This window comes from Ochlerotatus camptorhynchus, unplaced genomic scaffold (genome assembly GCF_037179485.1).
Source record: "Ochlerotatus camptorhynchus isolate MF236.1 unplaced genomic scaffold, CSIRO-AGI_Acam_v1.1 ptg000596l, whole genome shotgun sequence".
Classification (NCBI taxonomy): Eukaryota; Metazoa; Arthropoda; class Insecta; order Diptera; family Culicidae; genus Ochlerotatus; species Ochlerotatus camptorhynchus.
In genome coordinates, this window is record NW_027041076.1 from 209,525 (window position 1) to 235,851 (window position 26,327).

The 26,327-nt window shown below is 40.7% G+C and overlaps 1 pseudogene; it reads left to right on the top strand.

Annotated features, from left to right (window-relative positions):
- The first annotated feature begins 1,738 nt into the window (after nucleotides 1-1,738).
- Nucleotides 1,739-26,327, top strand: LOC135713943 (uncharacterized; annotated as a pseudogene).

Sequence of the window (26,327 nt, forward strand, 5' to 3'; positions counted from 1 at the left end):
TTTCCAATGACTGCCAAGAATATCTGAGGAAAAACGAAAAATTACCATCTCGGAACACCCTTCCACACATCTTCCAGTCATTTGACCAACCGTCGCTGGAGGTAACCCATTTCAGCCATCTTGACTGCCATATCGATAAGACCTTCTCTACCGACCATAATGTTGGCATGAGGCCCAAATAGAAGCTGTACTGGGCGAAACCAGTTGGGAATTCCGCTACGAATCGGATTAGATTTGTTGGTTTTGAGAAGATTCATGGTGCATAAAATACTTACAGATTTTTCGTTGGAATTTGTTCGAAAAATGGCAAGGCACGATCCTCGAGCCCATTGTTACCCCAATAGAGCAAACCAAATAGTCAACCTTAGCAACAATTGGCAAAACGTCAACATTCGACAGTGATGCCGTTTTATACTATAACTTGTATGTCCTACTTGTCAACGTGTGCCCTTGCGTGCCGAACAGTGTGCCATACTGTGTGTTCGGCATAGTGTGCAGAGTTGATTACCCCTTGACAATACCAGCATCTTCCACGTCCGAATGCTACTCAGGAAAGGAATGGGTTGAAAGATGTTGCCGTAAAACTCGCTTCACTGGGATGTTGAATAAAAGTTTTGGGATTACAGCAGGATCCGTTTTGGTAAACGATATGCTGAATTGATGTCCTAACGATTCAATAGCGTGAAGAAGCTTGGGTTTGAACCCACGGTATTCTGCTCAGTAAAGGTACGTTTAGACTATCTGATTTATTGGTCTGATTCGAGCGGACTGCTCGATAATTTTGTCGGATGCAATGTTCGGATGCGTTCACACTTTTTCGACAAAAATTATTTAAATTTTATCAAAAATGCCAATTTTTCCTTATATTGGACATAATGGGCACATCAAACTGGACAAACATTGTAGAACATCAATTATTAGTAAATTGATTTTCGATCCATTCTGAGCTACGATCAAAATATTTAGACGAAGTCTATGTGATTAGAATCGATGTTCCACTCCCAGCTGGTATTTTTTGGCGTTCTGATTCAACAAAAACCCTGAATCATCTCCCTGCCATACAGTCAGCTGATTTCTGATCGTGTAATCATTTTTCTAAATTCTTCCAGATTCACACATCGAATCGAAACGCTGAGATTAACCTCTGGAGCTTCTGCTGCTGCTGGGAAAGCGAATTTCAGCACAATAAAACACGCCAAACACTCAGCACTAATTAGCCCCAACAGGGAAAGCAGAAGAAGCAGACACTTGGCCAAACTACGTGCTTGTGGCGCAAAGCGTTTTGCCCCCCACTGCTGCTGATTCGCTCCTTTAATTATCGTGTGCAGTGCACGTGTGTTTGTGTGTGTCTGTGTGTGATTGTGCCAATGGTGAAACCGACATAGGAACCAGCAGTTTCATCAGTAACATACAGTAGCATTTGTAGTGCAAACACCGTCCGTTGGGGATCGATTGTTCTTCCAGCGACAACTCGACATACCTCCGGAATCATTTGTCCAAAGTGGCCCACCTCTACAGTAACACTTCTTCATACGACATTGACTCCATTGCTGCTGGGAAACAGCTGTAGCTAAATGCCAAAAATATACGGCAAGTGAATTAAAACAGTGTTCGACCCCGCTGCTGTCCCCTCCGGAAACTACACTGGGGCACGTCCCAGACCTTACGTGGCGGTGTAACCGAGAACGCAGTGTGACACCTTCCTACCTACCTACCTGAACCAAGGGGGCAGACGACCACGCGCACAGGCCAGAGTAAATGAGCTAACTCCAAACCGAGTTCCTCCACCCTCGAGAGCTGTTTTGCGAACAATTTGGCATTCCGAAAATGATCTTCGGTGATTTAGTATTCTGCGTGCATTTTGTGGTTCTGTTTCAAAGCTGCTGCACCGTCGTGGCAGTTTCGGGGAAAACTTCATCAACGCCAACAGCTAGCACCGCTGCCACCACCACCACCACCACCATCACCAGCGCCACGGTTGAAATCAGCAGAAGCAATGCCACTACTAAGCCGTCATCCCCGAACTCGGCCAGGAAGGGTTATGCCGCCGCGAAGCAGAAGTACGACCTACCGGGAGGTGAGTAGATAGATCAAGCCAAAGAATCCGTGGCTGAGTGGGAGGATGTATGATTGAGATCAATGGGGAAGTGTAATGAAGCAATCTGTCAGTCGACGTGGAAAAATAGTTTGTTCGTTCGTTCGAATAAACGTTTTATGATTACATTTTTTGCATCTAGACTTACATGAAAAACTGGTAAATTTACATTTTTTATTTTTTTTTTTTTTTTGCTTTATTATAGAGAGTTTCAGCCAGTGGCTGGTTCATCTCTTGGTAAATTTACATGTTTGAAACAGTTTCATGCCAAAAGCTGTAAAATTACATGTACAGTTGCATTACATGCTACTTTTTTAATCGTTTGTAATTGCTAACCCAAACCACTAAATACTGTTCTGTCCCACCATGCTTTTTAGACTGTAATCGTTCACAAATAAGAATTGGGTAACTTTTTATGACAACATCAATGCATCCATTTGTATATTGTGTGGAAAGTTGAGCAAATTTCCAACCCAAAAGATTTCCTTGACCGTACCGGGAATTGAATCCACCGCCTCTGGTTTGGTAATACCATGCTTATGCTGACTAGGCTAACAGATGTCCCTGAAGTTCTAGGTAATGTCCTGAAAACCTTTAAACATCACTGAAATTCTCTGGACTCCTATGAAGTTTCCGTAATTCTGAAATTACTGTAACTTCTTTCCAATTTTTACATTTAAATCTAGAGATTTTTTATGAATTTCAGAGATTTTTATTATTATTATTTATCTTTATTAGGGAGGCTTTCAGCCTTGGGCTGGTTCGCCTCCAACGAGATTTTTAATGCTGTTCCCGTAACTGCAGGAAAGTCCAGACTTTTTGCTGTAAATTAATTTATTTGTTCAGGTTCAATCGAATAAACTTTACAAAGCCAAGTTATCATTTCATTTATACATAATTGATCTTAATCTTAAATCTAGACATAAAGAAATTGAACCGAAAGTCCTGACTGTTGGATGAGCTTAAAAGTCTATAAGCCTGAGATTAGATAAATTCAAGACAGCTTCAATTTTTTTCAGAAAAAATAAGAGAACCCTTAATATGTGCCGAGTATTTCAGGGAAGTATGGAGATCTTCAGAGAACTTTTGAAAAGTTCTGATAAAATATGAAAAAATCAGAAATTTGTCGTGACCATTACAAATGTCCAGAAAATTGCAGGAAAGTTCAAAAGCGTTAAGGAGGGTTCCATTTTCTTCGGAACTGAACCAAGATATTGTAGAATTGTGAACTTATCGGAATTTTTGGGAAGATCTGAAAACTCTACGAATGTTTCATGGAAAATGTGGGCACATTTCAAAGATTTTTCGAAAGCTTCAAAAATTCTGGAACTCCAGGAAAGTTCCGTGAGTTACAGAAAATTAACCGCAAATTTTTTGAGAAGTTCCCAAATTTCAAGGGAAATTCCCAAATTTTCGAAGAATTTCAGATCTGTTACATTTTTAAGTTTTTTACATAAGTTAAGTAAAATTGACGGAAGCTAAGACATTTTAAGGACAGTTTTATTAAATTCATGACAATACAACAAGCTTCACCCTAAGTAACATCTTTGGTTTTGTGAGAGTTATATACCGTATGCGTGATAATTTTTGTACCATTAAGCAATGTCAAAATTTAAAAAAATCCTCAGATATTTCGCTTTCGATTTTTTTTTATTTATTCTAAGGGGAGATGTTTCTCAGAGTCTCAAGCTATGTTAATCATCGATCGAATTTCCACTTGCTGCAATTACGGCCTCCACACGCTTCCGGAATGCACGGCAGGTTCTAATAATGTAGTCTGGATCCATTTCTCTCCATGTACGGGTCAATGTTTGTCTGAGGCTTGCTGTACTCGGGTGGCATTTAGAACAGGCCTTGGCCTTCATGACGCGTCAAATTGAGTAACCCAGCGGAAGATAGGGGCTGGATGGCGCACAGTGGGACGAATTCAAAAAAAGTGGGACATGGCTATTTGCGACGAAACTATTGAGTATAGCTTTTTGTTGTCTTCTAAAATGTTTCTTTATTGTTTAAGTACTTTATTGAAGTAGTAAAAAATGTTGATTAAGGAGGGTATACACTCAGATAAAAAAAATTACTATTTTATGTCTTGTTAAATTTGATGAACACCTATTGAAGCATTGAAGATGAAGTCTTTTTAATAAACTTTTTCCAAGGTGTAAACTTTCTATCTCTCAAGTGAACCAAGTTATAGGGCGAAGTTATAGGGGACTACATACGGTAGTACCCCCTTAAAAAAACGATTTTTCACCATAACTTTTTTCTTTGAATTTTCTCGTTTATTAAATATTTTACAAAGTTGTATGTGCTTAGAAAATGCACATTTTTGCAGAAGACAATAAATCGATTTCTTTTTGTTGAAAGGATTTACGCCAGTTTTTACAATTTGTTTACACTATGCAGGTTAGCAAGTATTAGCAGGTATTAGCAGCTAACGACAACGTCATTTCATTCAGCAACTTATACCCTACTGTTTCATATAAAATTCATAAGGGGATTCAAGGGGATGCTTAGTAAAGTTTCAAAAAATGTACCTCAATGTTTTGTTACGTTTTGCTGTTTTCATGAAGATTTTTCTAAATATGTACATAAATGAAGACAAAAAACGGGTTGCTTACTGTTAATTATGACAAAATAAATCATTATGGTGAACATTTGCACTAGCTATCAATATTAAATGGCAAAACAGCAGGCGGTAACACGTTTATTTGAACTTATTTGCGTTTAATCCCGTCATTGATGTTGGCACTAACGAATCCTGGAATTTTCCTGATTCACGGCGCAGACATTATAAGAGCTTCTATTCTTTTTGTTGGTACTCTATCAGAAGAACCTCAAGAATGCCGCAATAAGGACATCAAAAACTTTCGAGAACATCGGGCTAGGAAATGTTCACGGTACAGATATATGCTTTTTATATTTTCTAATCATATTTGAGCTTTATGTTGTTTTGTTGTATTCAACAGTGTAGCCACAAATCAAGACATTTTAAGCCGACTGATGGTGTCTTCAGACCCATTGATTTCATCAATGCGAAAGATTCCAAGAAGGAAAAGCATTCTATTCAGAGGAGATGCATTGAAGTTTTTGAAAGAACCGAGTATTTTAAAGAACGATATGCCATGTTCATCCAGCGATGAAGATTGGGAGGAGAACGATCAACTGTAATAAAAATTGTAACCAAACAAGAGCCAAAAGAGTTTGAATAAATGTTTTATCACCTGCTTAATTGCCGTTTACTTTTGATAGCTAGGGCAAATGTTCACCATAATGATTTCTTTTGTCATAATTAACAGTCAGCAACACGTTTTGTGTCTTCATGTACATATGTACATACTTAGAAAAATCTTCATGAAAACAGCAAAACGTAACAAAACATTGAGGTACGTTTTTTGAACATTTATTAAGCATCCGCTTGGATCCCCCAATGAATTGTATATGAAACAGTAGGGTATAAGTTGCTGAATGAGATGACGTTGTGATTAGCTGCTAATACCTGCTAACCTGCAAGATCAACCCTCTTAAAGATAGTATAAAAAAATTGTAACAACTGGCGTAAATCTTTTCAACAAGGAAATAGCGATTTACTGTCTTCTACAAAAATGTGTATTGTCTAATCACTTACAACTTTGTACAATATTTAAAAAACGAGAAAATTCAAAGAAAAAAGTTATGGTGAAAAAATATGTTTTAAGGGGGTACTACCGTATGTAGTCCATTTTCACCCTATAACTTCGTCCACTTGAGAGATGGAAAGTTTACACCTTGGAAAAAGTTTCTTTAAAAGACTTCATCTTCAATGCTTCCATTGGTGTTCATCAAATTTAACAAGACATAAAAAAGTTGTTTTTTTATCTGAGTATATACCCTCCTCAACCAAAAATGTGTGGCGGCCACATATCCTTCGCCCAGAACGAAAGATGTTCCTGTAACCACTTCTGAGTGCGGTTTGAGGAGTGACACGGAGCCCCATCTTGTTGAAATACAACATTTGGCTTCGGACCGCACTGTTCTTTGATCCACAGAAGAACATATTTACTTAAAATCCAGATGTAGACCTCCGTGTTGACCTTGTCGTCTTCTGGAATGAACACCGGGTCCATTTTTGTTTTGCCATCGGAAGACACGTTCTTGTGCTCGTCGGCCACGTCTTTTACCGGAAGAAAACTAATCTACCGGTCGGTTCTAGAATTTGATACGGGATCGACGGTGAACATGCTCTCGTCGGTGAACAGGATTACCGGATTTTTTCGCTTAAGGAAGTTCAAGATTTTCTTGCATCGTTCGACTCGTAGCTCCCTGATGCAGTTGGTAAACATGTGAGTTTTTTTCCGTGCCCTCGATTTCGCCCTGCAATTGATCGCACTGGATTCACCCGAATCTTCCTTTTGATAGCAGCGATAGCAGCGGAACCCGAGCTGACCTCGGACGACCTGTGGCCACTTTCGCGGATAGTTGTCCTTTCTTTTCTCGGTATAAAACCCTTTTGACGGTCCACCGGGACACTCCCACGGCGATTGAAATGTCTTTTTGCGACATTTCCGCGTGGGACAAATCACGAATACGCTGCCACTTCGTCATGGTGCAACTGTCAAACTAAGTAAATCATTTTCTTTTATACAGCCTACTACGGTACGAGCTATAGGTTACGTGCATGCAAAGAAAACCAAGGCATTGTATTGCGCATTTTGCACCTTACTGGACTCCGCACTTTGAAAGTGCGGGGAAGAAATAAGTGCGGGCCATGCGTATGACAGATAGAGTTGTCAAAGTGACAATTATGCTTATCCGAAGTGAGTGTCTGTTTTGGTTTTTGTTGTTGTTTTGATTCCAAGATCTTACACTCTCATTGCATTCTACTCGAAACACGTGTAAAAATAATTTTGCACAATATTTACAATCTTGCAAACAATTCTAAATTACTTATTTGTGAACAATTATATGGTTTTTCAAGTATGAATTAGATTGAAAATGATTTTGAGACGTGTTTAAATTCAAATGGTACACCTTTTTTGTTTCCAAATGTGTTAAACTCAATAGCGTTCTAGGCGTGAAATAACCAAAAAGTTCGTTGTTTTTCGTCAGCGTACCATCAAAGTGCGACTCAAAATATTCCCAAAAATCCAGTCACCACTGCAACAGACAATATGCACAGGTGAAACGGGAATCTTATTTGTACGATTGTGCAAACATTATCACGCATACGGTAGACCATGATTTGGCCTTGTAGAATGCTTTAAAACCTCGATAAAACTGGCAATGTTACTTGAGACGAGAACTGCAAAAACATTAGAGAGCATTCTAGAAAGAACTGATTCATCATGCATAAGAGATACAGATTTGAATTGCTGCCAAAAGTTGTAGCTAATTATAAAACCTACAAAAACTTAATACATTATTTCACGGAATTCTGTTGATGAAAGAAGTTAGAGACAAATGAATGTAAATTAATGCACGAAATGAATGTAAATGATTCTCCACACGGGAAAAAAAGAGTTCCCATATTCGTGAACCACAGCCGTGAACCATAGTTCACGGTGTATATTTGAGAAAATTTTGTTCTGAATAGCTGGCCGTGATTTTTAGTTCACGGTCCGTTCCCGTTTTCGGGAACGGATTTTTTTCCGAGATGCCTGTCTGCTTGTGCTGAAAAATTCAAAACTTTTTTTAACATCAACGTCCTTATTTTTAGCGTTGATCTAAACAGGTCCAGTAATAATTTTGATAATTTTCACAATAATTGCGAGGTTAAACAAAAGTATCTGTTTCCTGAACAATTCACTTAATGGATTTAGGTCACATTCTCATGTCATGGCAGTTCAGATAAGATCAATGACCGTTCGGAAAATTGAGCAACTTTAGAGAAGTCTCTATAAGTTCAGATGAATTAATTTTTTTTTGAAGAGAAGTATTGTGAGCATCAGGCTGGTTTCTCAAACTACAAATGAAGTTCAAGACTTTTTAATTAACTTCAGGAAAATTAAGGGACTTAAATAGTTCCGAAGATCTCTTTTTCTTGAAAATTCACTCGGAGTTCTCCTCAACGTTCACTTTATATTCTCCCGAAGTTCCCTTGGAATCATTCCAGAAATTCTATCCAGCTTTCCATGCTCGGTAATGTTTATTGTTGCCATACATCAACAGGCTGGCTGTAGCCCAAATGATGTTAATAATACTAATCATAAAAATAATAATAGTAAAATTACATGTCAAATAATCACAGAAAGAAAAACAAAGCAACATGGTCAGAATGTAAAAAAAACATAAATGGGAATACACTAATTTTCTCTGTCAGTCACTGCGGCCGGCGAAAACAGATGAGAATCTCCGACGAAGCGCATCACGTGTGAGGTGAAAGTCGAATACAGATGCGACTCTATTGAACACACGCTGTAGTCCGCAAATCGCACCATATGCCCCGTAGTTCGTGCGACGCAGTGGCAGTCTCAGCATGAGGTTGTTACGGAGTGGTCGGGGTTGCACGTTTAGGTCAATTTGCCTTAGGATAGCCTCACAATCTATTCGTCCCTATCACGATAATCAAAGCTCTGTTGGTGTCCCTTCTAATCCGGAGAGGTTCAAGGTTTATCAGTTGGCAGCGACTCTCGTAGCTGGGCAGCCGAAGCGGATCTCTCCAGGGCAGTCTACGAAGCGCAAAACGAAGAAAGCGACGTTGAACAGATTCGATTCTCTCGGCACCATTGTTGTAATTCGGATTCCAAACCGCAGAACAATACTCAAGCGTCGATCGTACGAGGGAGCAGTAAAGAGATTTTAAGCAGTAGACATCGGTGAAATTCTTAGCTATCCTGAAGATGAATCCTAAAGTCCTAGACGACTTATTGATGACATAAGAAATGTGTTGCCTGAATGTTAGCTGTGAATCCAACACCACACCCAGGTCTTTCACCTGATTCACGCGTTCGAGTGTCGTTCCAAGCAGGTCATAGCTGAATACAATCGGTTGCTTTTTTCGTTAGAACGTTATGGCAGAGCACTTTGCTGGGTTCACTACCATTCGATTTAAAGTACACCAACTGGCAAAGACATTAAGCTGATGTTGAAGATTGTGGCAGTCAGAGATCGAGCAAATTCGTAAAAATATTTTGAGGTCGTCTGCATATGCTAATCGAGGTCCTTCGATAACCAGGTTCACGTCGTTGAAGTAGAGTAGAAAAATCAACGGTCCCAGATGGCTTCCCTGCGGTATACCTGATGTGGCAAAGAAGCTAGCTGATTTGCAATCTCCTATAGCAACCATAAGTTGGCGACCAGTAAGATACGAACGGAACCAACTCAAGAGATTACCGCTCACCCCAAGCCTGTCAAGTTTAGCAATCGCAATGTCATGATTCAACTTATCGAATGCCGCGGATAGATCGGTATATATAACGTCCGTCTGTACCCGTTCAGTCATACTATCGGTAATGTAGGATGTGAGGCATAGCAGATTGGTGGTTGTAGAGCGACCGCCAGTAAACCCGTGTTGATCAGCACTCAGATACTGCTTGCTGTGAGAGAGCAACGGTGCCATAATAACAAGCTCGAATAGTTTCGAAACAGCACTCAGCGATGTAATTCCACGATAGTTCTCCACGGCTCGTTTGCTTCCCTTTTTGTGGACAGGAAACATGTGTGCACATTTCCAGAAGGATGGAAATATACCACTGGAGAGAGACATTCGGAATAGACGGTGAAGTGGAGTTAACAAGCAAGCAATATGTTTCTTCAAAAACACGGACGGAACTCCATCGGGTCCAGGGTTGAAGGACGATTTGAGCTGCGTTGCAGCGTTAGAAATCATCTCAACGTTGACATCAATTGCACTCAGCGTTTGACCATTTAGTGGGATGTTCCTGGCTGCGAGGGAAACATGGTCGTCACTTAGTCTCTCATCATTGAACACACTGGCAAAATTGACAGAAAAAAGGCGACAAATATCCTGCGGAGTGGAAGCGACTTCACTGTTCAATTCCATTGACGATGGGAGGCCAGATTCTCTGCGTTGCTCGTTCACGTAGTTCCAGAAGGATTTCGGGTGAAGTTTAAGGTTACGCTGAATACCTCGTTGAAATCGCAGAAAGCATCGACGACTGGCTCGCTGATACTCGTGATTAAGCCTCACGTAGTGATGTTTCAGAGGAAGCGTTCGATACTTCGTAAATCTTCTCAATGCTGCTCTCTTGATCGACTTCAACCTACGCAGCTCAATCGTCTGCCAGGGAGGGTGAGAGTCTTTGCGTTGAATTCTTTTCGGGACGTGTCTGTCAATGACATATGCCAAGACACGAGAAAAAGTTTGCGCAGCGGCCTCAACGTCGTCATGATCGAGAATGTTCTCCCAGTCCATGTTTGACAACACATCTACAATGCTTCGATGGTCGGCCTTTCGAAAGTCATAAGAAACCGCAGCAGGAAGACTATCGAAATCACGAACGAGATTGTCCTCAACAGTGACAATCAGAGGAGGGTGGTGCGGAACAAGCTTAACTAGTGGACAAGGTGCTGTGAAAATGAACGGAGCATTGTCCTGAGTGCTCACGAAGCAGAGGTCCAAACTACGGTTGTTCTCGTTGACTACGTAGTTAATTTGAGAAAGCGTTGCTACGCTATAGTTATCGAGAAGGCCGATAGCTCCTGCATGAAATACAGAACGTTCTGGATCTCGATAGAGAAAGCCGCTATGGGATGGTCTTAACGAAACGCCTGCTAGGTTAAAGTCCCCAAAAATGAATAGCTCATCAATTGGAGTCGCTCTTTCCATGGTAATGGCGGCCTGTTTGTATGAATATATGTATCCCTCACTGTACTTTTTGACACTAACTGGAGGGCGTATGTTGTTCCATTTTCTTCTGTTCCTGGGAGAGGGAAAGGGAGGGATCAAAATCTGAACCAGATAGTACAGTGAAACATTTATTCATACAAACAGGCCACCATTAACGAGCATGGAAAGCTACTGTGTTACCTAACTTATAACGTATATACGTTGTATACGAGTACCCCGAATACAACGTATAGTTCGTCTAATTTTACATTGCAAATGCTATGCAAAATTAGACGAGTCATACGTTGTATTCGGGAAGTGTACCCCATTAGGCATACGGACGTTAGGCATAATGGACGTTAGGCATAAAGTCATTAGGCATAATGAATGTTAGGCATAATATACGTTAGGCATAATGAACTTTAGGCATAAAATACCTTGCTGCTGTGCAACTCTACACAGAAAAACATTCTGAATTTTAACTATCGCGTAAATTCTCCCTTCGTTTAATTTTGAGCTATACTTGGCATAAACAGCGAAATCGTTTATAAGCTTACATACAATATTGCTAATTTATGCGATATTGCGCTTAAATTTACACGAAATATTGCGTAAATTAAGGCAAATCTAGCGTTAATTTTATGTGCGCTATATCTCGCAGAAATTTACATGAATTTTTCGAACGGTGTAGAAACATGTTTCGAGCATGGTAAACAATCCTTAAATTAGGCTAAGCGTGAACAAACATAGTTTATTTAATAAGCACAGTTTGGAATCCATTATTTATCATATCGTTTGTGACTAAGCTACATATTTACTTAGATGCAAGATTAGTAGCGCTAGCGGTTAAGTAATCTGGCAATGAAAACTCAGCATAGTTTTGAACTATATCTTGAAATCAATCGCATCTAGAAATAAAAAAAATCACACATTTATTGTAATATATTCTTACGCACATATTGCAATTGTCAAATGTTTTTCTCAAATAACAGCTCATGAAATAAAGAATGGTGAATTTTGTGATTTTTCCTTCAATAACAAAAAACAGCTAAGGTTGAATAAAATATGATGCCAAAGAACAGCTCATGAAATGAAGAATGGTGAATTCTGTGGTTTTTCATTCAATAACAAAAAAACATATCTGCTGCTTCCAGGATTTCCTGCCATACTTTTCGATACAACGATTCTGTTTTTGTTGTCATCAGAATGAAAACTAGCGGAACCGTCTGGTGATGTGAGGGAGCGATACTTCCATGAACAGTGTCGAGTTGCCGAAACAAACAAGGAACTGTGGCAAACGTACCATCTGTAACCCAATACTTTGCCTGTCCAAGACGTCGCAAGTTTCATGAGTTCCAAAAATTAAGGCTCATTCATTATTGTCATCGAAGTCAGCAATCAATAGACGGTCCCCATTATCATCCTTCTGGAATTCATCGGGTAGATTATGCCCAACTTCCATTATGCCTATCGTACATTATGCCTAACGACCGTATGCCTAACGTCGTGCACCCGTATTCGGGGTACTCGTATACAACGTATATTCGTTATAAGTCAGGTAACACAGTAGATAAAGAAGGAAGTTTTCCTGGAGTTCTTTTCAGATTTAATTGTAATCCTCCATTTAGCATACCCCCACCTCCAAAAGTGTTTTTACTAAAATATCCAAGGAATTATGCTCCAGATTCAATTTTTCCCACTAATTTCTTGAAAGATTGCCATTGGATTTATCCTTTGAGAAATGTGCTCAGAATTATCATGAACTAATCCCCAGAAATTTAAATGAGCGTTCATTAAAATACACGTTGAATCCAATTCAGGATTTTCTTGAATATCTACTCAAAATTATCTCAGCTTTCACGTGAAATCTGAAATTCCTCAGAACTATCTCAAAAGCAGATTGCAGATTGGTGTTTTTCTCGAATATTGGTTTTCCATCTCCCTTGGAATGATCCTTAGAAATTATAATTAAATTACAAGAGAATTTAAAACTGTGCAGAGGATTTAACTCCAGGTTCTAGAAAATTCCTTGTATTTTAATAACGTTTAGCCCGGAATTTTGAAAACAATTCAAGTTTAAAATTTGTGGAAAATATGGATGTTCCAGAACTAGAAATGAGTTTGAGTTTGAAGATTTTTTGCTAAACACCCGAACGCGACCCGAAGCTTCCATCACCACTGGCAGCCAGCGTTACCAGTATTCCAGATTTATCTGGATTTTCCAGCTTTTCAGTCGTCTTGCCAGATACACAGACAGACCACGTATATATCCTGATTTTTTAAATCTGTTCCAGATTTTCCCAGACTTTTTAAACAAATTGCTTTAAAAATATCACTAAAATTGGTTTACTTTCCAACCAAAAAAAAAAAATAAAAAGTTAAACTTGCTGCTTTAATTATTAACGACCATCAAGGTTGGAAATTATTGCAACATCGTACATGGAATTGTTACAACATGGTTGCATGTTAATGGGTTGCAGAATCATGAAAATTGAGACATTTTTAGATTATTGTCTGAAAAAAACCCTTTATTTTTTTTTTTTAAATATCGGGCCTGGATTCTTTTTACATGGAATTTTTGTTTCGATTTTGGCTATGATTTATTTTGTGGAATCCTGGATAAGAAAATCAAAATTTCAATATGAAGGAATTTTCATAATTTTGCAATTTAGATTGATGTCTCTGTTCAGGATTGAAAACAATAAATTGAGCTTTGGCAAATTAGCAAGGCTTTTGAATCTAGACAACTACCAGGACTTTGAAGTATGTTGTTGAGATTTTTTGAGATTTAATTAAAGAATTTAGAGTAATTCTTAGCACTTTTTGAAGTACCTGTGAATATTGAGTTAGCAGTCTGAATTGCTTTAGAATTCTGAATTGCCCTAGAATTTCATAATTTTAAGGTAATTCTGGAAATAGTTGACAGTATAGTGTGAAGTGAGTTCCTTGTAAAATCATAGGAGGATTTCAAGTTTATTCTGAGAAGAGTTCCATAACTCTGATGACAATTGCTGGGCGATTTTGTGAAGAAATTAAATATAACTCGGAAGAGAAATCATAGAAAATTCTTAAGATCATACTTTAGGAACGATGATGACAAATTCAATGAATTGCTGGGAGCATTTGTAACAAAATCGGGGAGGAATACAATGAGTATGCTGATGGGAATCGTGAAAATAATTTCAATGGAATTCTGTTCAAGGATTCTAGGGAGATTCATTTTAATTAAATTTTAAGAAAGAGTGTGCCGATCATTCTAAAAAGTGATTTTTTTAACAATAATCTGAGGGAATTTCATAAATTAAATGGAGCCAAATAGTGCGAATTGTTGGAAATTATTACCAGTTTGAGGGAATTATGGAATTGTAGAGTGATATCTAGAAGATTACAAGAGATGATGCGTACCAAGAGAGTTTTTCTGAGAACTTCTAGAATGATGCTGAAAAAGTTTGGAGATTATCAAAATTATTATAGGGGAATCCAGAAAAGAAGTATGATGGAATTCTAGGATGATACAAATGGAACTCTGAAAAAAATGACGAATATATCCTGTGAATTTAGTAAATTAAGTAAATTCAAACTAGCAAAAAAATTATGATCTGAGACCCAGAAAAATATAAATTCAAGAATTTAGAATCATTTCATGATCCTCAGACGACGCTTTCAGACTTTGATTTGAGTTATATAGTAAAATTATTCTTTGGCATAAAATTATTCGTAATGTTGATGCAAATAGTGAAGTTACCCGTAGTTTAGGTAAGATGTGTGTGCACACCAAAAATGGAATCGAGTTCCAGCAAAATAAATTGCTGAACTGCTTCCAGCAAAAGCAGTGTTTACTGAACAAACAGCAATCCTGTTGCTGGATGATCAGTTAACTGCATAATCTGTCAAACTGTCGATCAATTTGCGTTTCCCATTCCTGTGTTCTTTATATTCAAGAATAGAAAGTCGGGTAGGAAGTGCCTTTTTAACAGCATCATCGTGCAATTATGAAGTAAGTTTATGAACTTTATCATTGAACCAATATGGCAATACTTTACCATTTGATTTCAGAGCAGGAACCCTAGTCAAGAGCGAAATCGCTCGGGTTTTGTCTATACGACTGTTGCAATTTTTGACTGCTAATATTCTGTTATGTTTGCCCAATAAATAAATGAGCCTAGTTGAACAAGTTTTCTTCCAAAGCCGATACATGTTGGTTAGCTTTGCTGAAAAAATCAGTGAAATATTGCTGGTTAAACGGTAATGAGATGTCACTTCTGCGTCAGTTTGTTTTGCTGGTCGTTCAACTATAATATTTAGCTGGATGGATTGCTGAAGTTCCAGCTCGGCAAAATTCAGAAAAACTTTGCTGGTTTGCGGCTATAAAAAATGAGTATGTGAGTATCACGATGTGAGGCTTTGGTTCGCACTTCAGCCAGGTGAATTTTTCATAAAAAAAATGTCTGGTGTTGTGTGTTGTTTGTTGTCAAGAATTAAATTGTAAGTCTAATCAACCTCAGGGTAATATTAGAATAATCCAGAACTAATAAAATCTTTCAAACATATTCTGGTATTGCATCAAATAATAAAGGCAACATCGACTATTATTTAAAAAAAAAATCAGTTCATCAAAGTTGCTTGATTCTTTGTTTCTCATGCTTTTTAAAAAAAAATTACGGGTTAAAAATATTTTCTGCAGTATGTTAAATATCAAAATTTAACTTATTTTTTGAAATTCTGTGTAATGGATATTTAAACTTTTTGGGCACATTGTGCCAATACTTTTTCTAACTTGTTGATGCTAACAAGTTATTTGCTTTACATAATTTATTTAAACATGTAATTCATAAGCATTCTGGTACTTTCAATAAATTCCAGATGATTATATTGACTGATTTTTACGGAAGATTGGCACATCCATTTTATTTCAAAAGCATTTTGTTGAAAACAGGACTTTTTAGAGCATTCCAGATTTTTCCAGATTTTATATTTTAACTGGTCCTGATTTTTCTGAAAATGACCTGGTAACGCTGCTGGCAGCAGTAACTTCGTGTCTGGTGTGGATGAAGAGTAAAGGAAGACAGCAAACTTTTCTATCTCCTTCTAAAATAACGATGTGCAACGGAATCAATTTTGCGTCGAGTCAACTCGCAGCTGCAATTTCACATGGGATGAGTAGTCTTGCAGTACCAAAAGGGGTTGATATTGCATGAGTTTTTTGTTCCAATACCACGCGTGATATTGAGCAGAACAAAAATATCATTCTGCAAATGATTATGCCATCGCTGCTCAAGGGTAAGTTCAATCGATATTCTGGTAGCTTGGGGAAATCAAAAACCCTTACTGACAGGTCACTTCAACGGCAATCATTTTAGAGACTTTACCAGTCATCCATATTCAAGCCAGTCACAAAGTTGTTGAACTCCATTTCACCCGAAAAACACCACAACATACACGTTACTCTAAACCACCATTCAGCAGCCAGCGCATAGAATTCTCGAACCCGCCCTTAATCCCTCCATCGATTCCAGCAGCATAATTTACCCGGCTAAGCTCCGATTACCCGATTCCTCGAAAATGTCTCAGTAGCTGGTAGCAAGCAAACATGAGTCTAATCCTGTCTCCAGCCCCATTCCCGACAGCAGCCCATTCTGGAGACTGACTAGACTGAAGCAACAACATGGCCTGCGGAATGGTTGAATAAATTTAATTAAAGTTCTCCGCCCAAAGCCCAAGGATGCTCCACAAGTAACTGGCATGTAGGTACCTATGCCAACACGACACGTGCATCGATTACGGTCGGCGAAATCCGATCGTCGTCATTCGGAAGGATAAGCTTCGATTAGGTGAGGTCGAGAATGCACGCAGCTCAACTGACATCGTCGAACGAACTGCCTGCCAACTTAATTTATTGAAAGACAGTTGCTTGGGCTACTTCCGCCACCGACCGACCGACCGACCGGCACATACGAAGCCGAACATCGAGGCTAATCCCGGATTGACTTGGATCGAATCCTTTTTCGTTGTGGGTAGAAAAGCACACGGGTATCGATTTAACAACGGGGAGGGGGGGGGGGCAGGAAATTTTAAAACAGGAAATTAGCGAGCTGAACGCAGATCTCTGTCTCTTCTCCAGCAGCACTCCCGAACGGAGATAATTTCCAATTAGGGGTGTGCGGTGAATGCGTAATCAAGGTATCAACGCTTCAACAACAAGGACAAACTTGGAAAGTTTGCGACGCCGCCATCCCGCCCCCATTGTTGATGGTAGGTTTAATTTCCGTCTCCACGGGAGCACGGAATGATTGATGGAAATGGTCAATTCCGGCAACATGATTGATTCAATCATCGTGTCTCGGACAGAGCCCCCGAACGAACGAATGTCGTTGTCGTACGACGAGCCAAAGAAGCAGCGGTACCTTGCTGACATTATGGGCCAGAAATAATTCACTTTTGTCTTGTTCATTTCACCTGGTTCTGTTATTCTACTGCTGTGTGTGTGTGACCGACGAGGACGACGACGAAAAAAGTCTAGTCCCTGGAGGGAAATCTCAGTCCCAGACGCACACAGGACTTTCTCTTCGGATGCGACAATGATTGAACGTTTCGGTTTTTCCCTTCTAGTTCTGTAGGCTGTATTTTGGTTTTTTGGCTGATATAGCATTTTTTCTCCTTTTTCCTGACCAGAACTTGGACAATACTGCTCGGCGTTGGAGGATTGCCGGCCGTATGCCTACATGTGTGACAGTCGAAAGCAGAGCTGCGAGTGTGCCGAGGGATATCAACCGGGCGAAGCCGGAAAGTCGTGCATTGGAGGTGCGTATTTTTGTTTAATGGGTTGGGGCTTTGGGACGATTTTTAATAGTGGCTCAATTCTCAGAAATCCGTTCATGTTTGAGAAAGAGGTAGGTTTATGACATTTTGAAATATTTTGAAATATGGGGTAATTGGAAACTGGACAAGTTTAACGTATGGTAATCGGGGTGTAGTGGTAAATTTAAAACTGGCAACTCATTGGTTTTCGATATGTATGCGCCCCATGTCACTGCTGTTCTTAATGGTGACATGCATCGGAAATTACGCATACACTTAGTACCGTTAATTGTTAACAGAGGGCAGTGCGGTTAAAACATGTATGGTACCTCTAGATTAACATCCGGAGTCCCTCCTTTCTTACATATTCGATCACAAAAATACCTTTTCAAGCCCAGCCCCTGGATAAGAAATCTAGGCTGGATAAGACGTATCTGCTTTTGAAAACAATCACTTCAATCCGAGCAAAAAAGACCGAGCTAGCCTCATTCCTGAATGAACACAACATTGACGTCGGTATCTTTACCGAGACCCATCTCAAACCAGAAGATAGCCTTGCCAACATCTCTAAACCAGTCGTCGTTCAAGAACTCAGCTCCGACCACTATCCGGTGGTGGCTGTGGTGGGATCCACCGTTAACCGATTTCAAGCTTTCCGGCGCAACTATCATCGTGCCGACTGGGGTCAGTTCCAACACTGCGTCGACACCGCTGTAGACTACGATGTCCAACCGGAATCGTTCGAAGACGTTGACTGGTGTGTGCGCTCCATCGATGAAGCAATTTCCCGGTACCAGCGTACTGGTCTGCCTATCCTGAAGACCAATTGCAACCGTTTGAACAAAATCATCCAAGCCAGGATGGTGGATCTCAGAAATGCGGACTTTGCAAACAAAATTCACTCACTCCCAGATGGTGCTAAGCCATTCTGGAAAATGGCAAAGATTTTGAAGTATAAGCCGATGCCCATTCCTCCCCTTTCCTCTCCTAACCAAAATTCGGATCCATCTTTGCTAATAACCCCAGTGGAAAAGGCCAATGCTCTTGGGCAACACTTTGGAGTCCCCATGAGCCTGCACTATCAGAGGCAATGTCTAGAGTTGCTGCCACCCCCGTAGTTGTCCCTGACGAAAGTAGAATATCGGCTGATGAGGTGATAGCTGCGATTAAATCAACCAAGAACATGAAGGCCGCTGGTGTCAATGGAGTGGTCAACCTCGAGTTGAAAAACTTGAATGTTGACTTCTTCAAGCACCTTGCAGTGGTCTTCAATAAGAGTTTGATGCTTGGCTACTTCCCTGCATGCTGGAAGTTAGCCAAAGTCATTCCAACTCACAAGCCTGGCGAAGACCCTACCAGTGCCAAAAGCTATCGCCCCATCAGCCTCTTGTCCTCCATCTCGAAGCTATTCGAAAATCTTATACTCAGCCGTCTGCTGGTGTTTTCAAATGACATGTTATTTCTCAAAGAACAATTCGGGTTTAGGAAAGGCCACTCTACCATCCACCAACTCGCACGGGTTACTAACATCATCAAGCGGAATAAGTCCGTTTCCAATACATCTGCAATGGATGTCGAGAAGGCGTTCGACAATGTCTGGCATGATGGTCTAGTGTACAAGCTGCATCGATACAACTTTCCGATCTACCTCGTGAAGATCATCAAAAACTACTTGTCGGCCAGATCATTCCAGGTCTACTTGAACAATGTCCCCTCTGATATGTTCAACGTTGATGCAGGGGTCCCTCAGGGTAGCCTGCTTGGGCCTATCCTATTCAACATCTTCACGTCAGACGTTCCTCCCCTCCCCTGCCATCATCTATAAGGGTCGAGTGATCCGTGCTCTGACGAGAAAACTCCAATCAGGCCTGGATGTTCTGTCCGACTCTTTCAAAAGCTGGAAGATTTGTATCAATGCAGCTAAAACACAGACCATACTATTTCCGCACTCCAACTCACCTCGGCTTGTTCCGCCTGGTAACTCAAAAGTCCACCTTGATAACACTCCCATTGAATGGTCGAGTGAAGTCGTCTTGACAGCAAGTTGCTATTCCGATCCCATGTGAACAAAACATCCACCAAGTGCAACATCTTGCTTAGGTCGCTCTACCCACTTATCAACAGAAAGTCCACCGTTTCCCTTAAAAATAAGCTTGACGTCCACAAGCAAGTCATCCTCCCCACCATTGAGTACGGAACGCCAATCTGGGAGAGTTGTGCTATGTGCCATTACCTCAAACTCCAGAACAAGATCCTTAGGATGATCCTAAACAGTCCTCCACGGACCCAAAATTCTGAGGTCCACCGCCTGGCTGGTCTTCAGCCTCTTGAAGAGCGACAAACGGTCTCCTTGGAAAGGTTCAGAGCAGGCTTCCAAAAAGTACAGCCTCCTCGCGACAGTTGGTTTATACCTGAATTGACTGTTGCTTTGTGTGCTTTACTACCGCTTGCTACCGTACGTTCAGATCTGAATTCGAAGTGTATTGGTAACAGCGCACGCACGAACGAATGAAAGCTGTATTAGAACAGTCGCATCTATACCCGCTTTGCTAAAATCATCGTGCTTGGAACGTAGTGAACCGAATGGGCTGTATTTATGCATTTCTTTATGACCAGGTTCTCAATGTTTCTGTCGTCATAACAGCCTTCACAAACCGACGTGGTTGATTGTAGTCACCACAAGCAAGCAAAAGGTCACCATCTGGAGTTGCATCACGTAATTCACGAAGAGTAGCTAAATGGGCATCGATAACACCTACGTCCCGACTACGATCTGGAGGAATATATACAGCGCAAAGCACGAACCGCTTTCCGCGAATACAGGCAGACACACTTACTTGTTCCAGGTTACTACCATTAATAGTCTTTATCTCAACAGACTTGTAAACGCTGGCCACGGCAATAAGCACTCCTCCAAACTTCGCTTTCTGGCTATTACGAGCACTGCGATCGCAGCGAAATACATTAAAGTCAGTACCAAAAAGTTGCAGTGAGTTGATGCTGTCGTCAAGGCCCGTTTCTATCAATATGATGACATCGTAATTGCAATCACATACCGCTACAACCAGGTCGTCAATTTTGGTTCTTAGACCACGTACGTTTTGGAAGTAAAGCCAAACATCGTTGTCACCAGCAATTCCACAACTGTTGTCACGAGATGCCGGCGTGTAGGAATTTTCGGCGCGTCCCGACATAGATAGGGGACGTTCAAGGCGTTGTCCATGTTGGCTGGAGGTACTCCCGGCAGAACAAGTTGGTGATCTGAGGAGGGAATCATCATCAGGCAGGAAATTATGAAAATTATGTTGATACTTGCCTAGACAAGCAAGCTGGAAGACCTCTTCTCGCACATCAGACACAGGGCCGGGACGACTTCGACTGCATTCACCATTTATCGGCGCGACTGTGCTGAGTGGATAAGAGGCTTCCAAAATGCTTATTTTTGCGCGTCCCGGGGTCCATCCATCGGTTGATTTGCTGCAAACGTCGTCTGCGGTGTCACTGGCGTGGGTGTTAGATTCACACCAGATGGTCTCCGAAATTTTTGAGCCGAGTGATCTTCGAATTCACGGAATAGAACTCCTTCGGGCCAAGATGACGGATCCAAAGCTCTCTTCTTCAAAGCTGGGTCTAGACCGACTTTGAATGAAATAAAGGTCATGTTACTGGTGTCGGTTCCTTTGGCGACCAATTTCACAACATCAGGTTCATTTTCGAGTTCCAGGTTGGCTTTCACCATTTCAGAGATTGCTTCGTTGCTCACATCACGTTGGATACGGGACAAGTAGAGCCAGAATTTTGCCGCCGGTTTTTCACATGTAGGTACAGAGATGACGTTCTGACCCAACAGTTTTGAATCATACTGACACTCAGATGTTTTAGGCACCACAGAGTCGGATCCACGAAATCGTTTTGATCGTCGAGTTGCTTCAAGTGTTGGCCATCGGTTGACAGCAGGTGGCAGAATTGACGGGACAGGCTTTGATGACAACTGTTTAATTTCCGTCTGCAAATTCGTGATAGCTTCCGTGAGAGAAAGCAGCGGTGATTTTTCAACTGCCAAATTGGTGATGGATCGGAGGTGCGAATTCTCAAAAAGTTCCGCACATTTATCGAAGAGGTTTTTCCGATGGGATGTGAAGTAACCAGACAGGGCACGAGACACTCCGGAACACGTCATGTGAAACACACTGCCACAGTATCCTCGGCAAGTCACATACTCAATGCCAGTAATTTCCAACGAGCACTTGGCACAATTTGTCTCCATGCTGGCAGTTGAACGGTCAAACGCCTTTAATTAGACTTCTTGCAGGAACAAAAGTTGGCGGTAGGACGGTGATGACAAACAAGCTCAGGATGATTGAGTGCTGTTTCAACAATAGCACGTAGGTGAAGAATGAACAAAAACAACTCTATAGCACAGCACAGCGCGGACAAAAAACAGTTAAATTGTACTTCGAATAACTACTTTACGAGCACAATTTTTTAACAATAATGTCCGGATGATTAAAACGAAAAACTTGGTCAAGAAATAAATATTTTTTGACTAGATAAGACACGAAAAATAACGAATAAAACTACGACTTGAAATAGCACAAGTAGCAAAACCACACGATGTTGACATTTATCTTGAGGAAACTTCTCGAAAATTTTGGGAAGATCTTGGAAATTATGAAAATTATGAAACTTCTCGGAATTTCTGGGCAATTTTGGAAACTTCTGGGAAGTTCTCGCATCTTCTAAGAAGATTTCGAAAGTTCGAAAGAAGTTCTAGGTAGTTCTGGAAAAATTACAGATCTTCTACGAAGTTCTCAGCATTTCTAGAAAGTTAATTAAACTTTGAGAAGTTCTTCTAGGAAGTTCTCGGAATTTTTGGATGGTTCTCGGAAATTCTGGGAAATTTAAGGATCTTCCGAACAGTTATTGGAATAAATTTCTAGGAAGCTCACAAAAAATTTGGGAAGTTCTCGGATGTTCAGAGCACGCATCTTGAAGGAATCTGTCGGAAATTCTGGGAAATACTCGGAAAATTCTCAAATCTTCTGAGAGGTTATTGGAATTTCTGGCAAGCTTTAGGAAATTCTGGAAAGCTCTCGGAACTGATGGGATGTTTTAGAAATTTTTGGAAAGCTTCCGCATATTCTGGGATGTTCTTGAATTATCTGGAAAATGTATAGAACTTCTGTAAAGCTCTCGGATTTTCTCGAAAACTGTGGGATATTCTCGAAATTTCTGCGATATTCTTGAATTTTCTGGAGAATGTATACAACTGCAAAGCTCACGGAATGTTTGGGATGTTTGCGGAATTTGTTGTATATGCACGGATTGTTTTGAGAAGTTCACAGATCTTCTGAGAAATTCTTGGAACTTATGAGAAGCTATCGGAAAATCAGGAAAGTTTTAAGAAGTTCTCCGATCTTCTAGGAAGTTTTTGGAATTTCTGAGAAGTTTCTTTTTTTTTAGATTTTCTGGGCAATTCTCGAATCTTTTGGAAAGTTCTACGATTTTCTGGGAAGTTCTCAGATCTGCTAGGGTCTACGAGGGTCTTCTGCTAAACTGTCGGAATTTATGGGACGTTCCAATATCTAGAAGATCTTCCTCTAGCAGTACTCGAAATTTTCGGAGAAGGACACAGAACTTCTGGGAGGTTGATGGATCTTCTGTGAAGTTATCAAAATTTATGGGAAGTCTCCGGAACATCTGTGAAATTCTCAGAGCTACTGAGTAGTTACCGAAGCTTCTGGAAAGTTCTTTAATATTTTTTGGAATTTTTAAGAAGTGCTTGGATTTTCTGGGAAGTTCTAGAATGTTTAGCAAAAGTTCTCAGAAATTTTTGCAGCTCTGTTGCATTTCATGAGAATGGGGATCAAGAGATTGACCTTTTCTTTTGCGTTTAGGCGAGATGGCGGCAGAGAAAAGTTTCTCCAAATCGACTTCCAAGCAGGGCTGGAAAGCACCTCAGAGCGTTAGCAAAGCAACTTTGTGCATGCATCTCACTACACTCGGCTAAGAGTGTGTGGTTCTCCCATTTACTTAGCACACTCTTTTCCAACTAATCTGTGAGAAAGCGATCCACACAATGAGCGGTACAATCCGTGCGGCGCAGGGAGCGAATATAATACAACAAGCGCTAATGTCTTCTTTGAATTCTTTGCAGACTATGCTTATCACGACTGCATGTATAGGAGATAAAGAAGGGCATAACGAAGAAGAATTTTCCCATTTGCAACCTTACACTGAGTGGCGCTCTTTGCGGCGGAGCCGTCTGAGCGATGGCTACACATTGAGCTTTCTTTATTTCTGGGTGTGTGTGTCTGTTTTCTTTTCTCCGATGCTTTACACTTGCGCAGGGTGACAAGACAAGCAAACTTTGTGTTTGCTTGATTCTCACTTTGTTTATTTCAGAAAATCAGTACATTGCGCACATTGAGTGTTCAGATGACAGTCCTGCTTCCAAGTAGATTACTATAAGAATCCGACGGATCGAAGAGGAATTTTCAAATCGATGTCCAAGCCGGATTAACCTCGGGTAGAGTCCAAACAAGGATCGATGAGGAATAAGAATAAAACAAGGTCAAAAATAAGTAGGTAATATTTTGCACTTGCTGCTCAATTTCTTGTAGCTTTAGGTAGTAGTAATACTTCGTTAAGCAAATGCAGACGTAATGTTTCAGTTGGTATCACGTATTCCAAAAAGATGATTTTACCACTTATACCACTCAACATATCAATACTCAAAGTGCAAAACACCCCCAGTTGGAAAACGACGACTCCAAGTTGCCGCGTGAAATCCTGTTTCCACCTGAGAGGAGTTCAACTATGAGTAAACGTTTGATCATTTCTGCCATCAGTCGGTGGAGCAAATAGATAAAGCCTTTGGCGCGTGCATTTTTCTTCACTGCTGCCACTACGATGATGATGATGATGATGGCAACATGCACTTCAATACACACACATTCCGAGCCGGGAAGAGCTACGTTCGCTGGAAGTCACATCTTTCCCCAAGCACGGCACGGTGACAATCCAGCAACATTGAACCGTTTATTCCGTGAACGTACAAACAAATAACACAATTTAAATACATTTTCTCCACTCGCACACACTCTATTTTGTCCCGTCCTGTTTTCGTTTCCGATTGGGTTGTGTTCATTGAACACTTCATGCAAACGACAGGAGCAACAATGATGCTGGGGAAAAAAGGATTGTACCCATGTTATGTACGGAGAAGAGCTGAACTACACATGCAGCAATGATAAACAAATGTACCGGAATCGTATGAGATGAATATTAAATTTTCTGGCAAGAAGGAAATTTATGGCAGACTATAGGTGAGTGAGACGAACATTTAGCACACTGTTTGAGCCTAACTCAGTCGGCCCAAAATTCAGATAAATTCATCTCGAAGGGAAGAAGAGTTTCCCACGAAGCATTCGGCCAACGATTGCAATACTTGTCCAAGAACATGTTGCCCCTCACTCGAGATAATCATCCAAAGATGGCAAGGGGACCGAAATTCCGGACCCCTGAGTCGAGAAGTGAACGTGCGTTCAATGTTTTATGACTCTCTGGACGTCACTTTTCTGTGTGCAGATCCAAACACAGGAGAGTAGGCACCTACCTACGAGGGGAAAAAAAAGGATCCCAAAGAACCGGGGAAAGCAAGCACGTGTGACAAGAGTACCGGAGAAGGTGTTGTGTATGGAGTCCTGGGTGTGTGTGTACAAGAGAGATGAAAATTCACTTATAGAACATGACTTGATGAGGCGGAACGTGGGAGCAGGCTGAAACGGAACCCGGTAGAGTCAGTTTGGAAGAGGTAAACGTCGTTTGTGAAATTGATTTTATCTGCAAATATTATTCCGACACTTTTGGTGATGTTTCATAATGGAAGAAAATATGTTTGATTTATTGAGGTAGAAGGATCGGTTCACTCGATTCAAGTGACAATCTTTGGTTAATTTTAACTAAATGGGGCTCTCGGAGAATTTTCTAACAGTTGTAAATTCTCTGAAATATTACGGAAATAATTCACAGGAATTCCCCAGCCTGCACAGGAAAAAGCAACTAACTAATCCATCTCCATCTATTTTTTTGTTCCCAATTCTCGCCCCCGAAATTGCCACCGCTGGAACCAATGCGGCGACAATGGATAACGCCAACGTCCGAAAACCGAAAAAAAAAACAAGCCGTCGGTAAGCGCTGCCTCTACGACAGTCACTGCATCCCGAATGCTTACTGCAAAGGACAAATGATCTGTACGTGCAAGCGGGAATTCGGATATCTCTCGCCGGATAAGTGGTCATGTCAAGGTAATTTATCAAAATCTTCTTACCTCATGTTTGTCCCCGGAGAATTACTTCCTTCAACTGCATCTTCAGAGCAATGCAAGTCCATTCTCGGCTCAAACAAAAATCTAGCAAACAACACGAGCGAACCTCCCACGAACCCCCTTCTCAGCAATCCAACTTAATGCAGCACTAATTTATCCTTTTTGATTACAGCGTCAGCGGCAGACTCGCTGCACAGCCGGAAACCGACGAAGACGACGACGACGACGACGATGCTCCTGGCAGCCTCGGCGGGTGGAGTCATCATTATTCCACTTCTTCTCGTTAGCAGCTGGCAGTTGGAGATAAATTTATTTACAGTTTGATTGGATTAAAAATAAGC